The following is a 4,096-nucleotide window of genomic DNA, read 5'->3' as shown; positions in this document are numbered from 1 at the left end:
CCGTGCTTCGCCGCAAACGGTGGCTCATTGGGCATCATTGGTAAAATATCCGCACAAGTGTGTGTTGGTGATGTTAACGGGACCGGTTCTCGTTTCAACATCCCTTGCGGTACCATGCGTGCTCAGGACAGATTTTTGGGTAAAATGCCAGTAAAAATTATCATTGTCCAAGGGTGCATTGAATTGCCATCGGACCGCCATATGGCATTTTTACCCTCTCTCGCTCGGATGTGTACGGCCAACGACACTGTGCAAGCCCTGGCATCTAAAACAGTTCGGATTCTCCCTGGCGTGCAAATGTTGATCCCCTTATGGTTGCACAAGCAACACTGGGTTAGACCGTGTTAGCCCATGTGTCACCCGCACTTCATGAGGGATGTGTTGTTGGGGGTGTGGAGATCGAGTCTAACATGCCGCCGCGTAAGGATCTGGACGGCGAGTGGTCTAAATCGCTTTGTTCGGAGAGTGTGGACTTGTCCAAGTCCCAGAGGGATGAATTGAGGGCGCTCTTACATGAGTTTGCTGACATTTTTAGTGCGGGGAAATTTTACATCTGCCGTACTACGCTTTTGAGCCACCATATCGATACAGGTGATGCTGCTCCGATCCAGCAGAACCCTTACTGGCTGAGCCTTGCAGAGAAGGAACATGTTCGGTTAGCAGTTGATGAGATGCTTTCCGCAGACATCATTTCGCTGTCCATCAGCTCGTGTTAAAAAGCAAGATGGTAGCTTGCGCTTTTGTGTCGATTTCCACAAGCTCAACAAGATATCTGTGTTGATTTGAAGCTTTCGTGACTGCAGGAATCCATACTCTTTGGTTCTTTCAGTAAAGTCACGTAGGTATAAAAATAATAGATCATGACGTTTCCATCGCAACAGAAGCAATTGTCATAAGGTGGGACAACCACAGCAGAAAATAATAATAACGTCATGATCTATTATTTTTCTACCTACGTGACTTTACCGAAAGAACAAAAGAGTAAAGATATCTGTGGCTGATGCTTATCCTCTCCCTCGGATGGACGATTCCCTGGATGCCCTAGCGGGCGCCCACTATTTCTTTACCCTTGATCTCCTGTCTGGATTTTGGCAGTTGCCACTAGACGAAGCCTCGAGGCTCAAACAGCCTTTCGTACACATCAGGGCCTATTCGAATTCAATCGGCTTCCGATGGGGCTCCACTCTGCGCCGGCTACGTTCCAACGATTGATGGAGCTGGTCCTAGCTGGACTTCAGCCGTACGTTCGAAGAACATCCTGATCGGTTACGTACTGTCTTTCTCAAAATGCGTGCGGCCAATCTCAAATTTACGCCGCAAAAGTGTCACCTCCTTCAAAAATCCATGCAGTATCTCGGTCATATTTTCAGTAAACCGGGCATTGCGACGGACCCCGACAAAACCGCATGTGTTTGGACTTGGCCGACCCCCACGTTGGTGGGGAAGGTGCGTAGTTCGCTATCATTGCAAAACCCCTCCATGCCTTGATGGCTAAGGGTCAGAAGTTTCACTGGGGGAAGAAGGAGGCCGTATTTGTTGCGCTCCGGAATGCCTTGGTGAACGCCCCTCCGCACCACTACCCCGACTTTGCCGTGCCGTTTGTCCTTGATATGGACGCGAGAAACACCGGCATTGGCGCGGTTCTGTCCCAGGTTGTCAATGGGGTGGAGTGCATTGCATATGGCAGCAGAGTGCTGTCGCCGGTCGAGCAGCAATACTTGGTCACGCGCCGGGAACTCCTAACGATCGTTTTCTTCGTACAACAGTATCGCCCCTACTTGTATGGCCAACGATGTACGGTGCGCTCGGACCATGCAGCGCTACAGCTAATTCCTTTGTCAAGGCGCTTTGTTTCTTCTCACACAGCTTAAAGGTCGCGATCTGAGCGTGGCTTTTTCACTCCAGCGCTGTCCTCCAGACAGTCTCGTCCCTTCACCTGAAGAAGGCCGCTTGTGTTGTGGCCGAAACGTCGTGAGAATATTATTGTGTTATTTTATTTTATCAATTTATTATTTTATTCTCATTCTACGTGACTTTACCGAAAGAACCAAAGAAGAGCATTTCTTTGTCAGTGGGCAAACGTACAAAATCAGCAGGGGATCAAATACTTTTTTCCCTCACTGTACGTTTTTGCCACATGCCACGTCACATTGAGGCACTGCTGAATGCGACAAAGGCATACAAATAATCTGCCATTGAAAATTAATTGAACTTTAAATACATATTTTTTTACCTCTTGTGTCCCTGTATATGTATTTCTGCTATCTTGTACCTCGTATTTTTCACTCTGTCTATGCTGGTATGTTCAACCCAGAGGATGAACACGAAATTTAGCACTCTTCTGAAATTCGTGGTCTGCCAGGCAAGTGTCTGTGTCGTTGGCCGACTGGTTTTGCATCATGTAAATTTTTCTTAGGTTTGTTGAATTCTCGTCTCTCATCCTCTTATTGTATTTACCTCCGTGCAGTTTAACGCTCTCTATGTGTTGCTTTGATGTCACCCTATGTGCTGTTTGTTTTTTACACCTGATGAAGATCGCTTGTGTTGCGGTCGAAACGTCGTGATTGATTTATTTTAATATAATTTAATGGTATTTCTACATACGTGACTTTACCAAAAAAAACAATGAGTAATTTACGCAGTCACGAAAGCTTTAATTCTTTATTATTCACGTAAGAGTTCACCCACACAAACCCCAGCAATTCGATGAATTGTTACAACTCGGGGGCATCGATTCGAGTTCTGTCTTTGTGCGTTTTTTTTACTTCATACAATTAGCCTCAACGTTACATTGGCAAGTCATTTGCATATGTACGCACATGGCACATGCGTGGCTTAGCCTGTCTGCCAATCCACTGCTGGTTAAGCGCCTCTGTGCAGCTTGTAGGCTGTGAAGATTATTTGACCATACTTCACCTGACTGGTCAATGCAGGTTCGTGAAGGTAGGGAGGGCACAGAACATTAATGGATGTTTGTGGACTGCTTTCTGCTGCCCACAGTACCTATTTAACCTGTCTTTTAGGCACGGTCATCACCCATCAAAAGTTATTCTTGAGTTCCAAACCTACTTAGCTTCTGACAAGACTGACCACATATACTGAGTGAATGTATACTTTCTGCGTACAATTTGCACGAAACAATAATTTCACACACGTGCAATTCGATGCATGTGTCATGAGCGGAAGTTTCTATTTTAATCATTACATGATAATTAAGGATTTTTTTGTTAACAAATGTGTCGTGACATCGCGGATGTCACTGTGTGGTGCCAGCCCTAGAGAGGCACGGCGTGCGATGTACTTACATCGCGGATATCACGTATGTAGCGACATCGTGGATGTCACTGGGTAATGCCGGCTCTCGCGAGACATGGCGTGTGATGTATTTACATCGCGGACACCCCGTATATGTGGGTGTAGTACCAGCCGTAGAGGAGCTCGATGAGCGCTGATAGAGTGTCGGGGAGGCTGGCCCCTGGCTCCTCGCTCAGGTGGGATCCACTGCTCCCCTCTTCCGTGTCCTGGGGAGGGTTACTGCTCACCGACTCCCCCCCCCCCCCTTCGCTGCGGCCCCTCGGGGCATGATTCGTGGCTGGCACTTAGCCACCTGCGATCAATTCACACAATCTCCGCGCACACTTACTCACACCTACTCACTCGAAATCCGACGTCGCTCCTCTCTCGTGCCACACACCAATCGCGTGCGGGACTCTGGGTCGGGGGTCAGAGGGCAGGGACATCACTCGCACACGTGCAGCCGATTGGGGGGTTGTCTCGGAGATTTATTTAAAGGGCTGCATGAACAAACTCACAGGTACGCCGCCCGTTCACCCCACACACACGCTAAACAAAAGGCCGCACGAATAATCTCGCGTGTACGCTGCCCGTTAGCCTCACGCACACGTTAAACAAAAGGGCGTATGAGTAATCTCACGTGCCCCTGTACGAGTCTGCTGCCGCTCACCACATGCACGCGAGCTACACACATGGGCGACTGCAAACACGTGGGTAAATACACCCTCATGCACAAACACAGGGTACAACGACGCACACCAACATGCATCCGTTCCACCCTCGCAGAAACCACACGACAAGG

This window comes from Petromyzon marinus, chromosome 15, assembly GCF_048934315.1.
Source record: "Petromyzon marinus isolate PM22_M1 ecotype Great Lakes invasive population chromosome 15, UKy_Petmar_22M1.pri1.0, whole genome shotgun sequence".
NCBI classification, from domain to species: domain Eukaryota; kingdom Metazoa; phylum Chordata; class Hyperoartia; order Petromyzontiformes; family Petromyzontidae; genus Petromyzon; species Petromyzon marinus.
Note: the sequence above shows the minus strand (reverse complement) of the source record.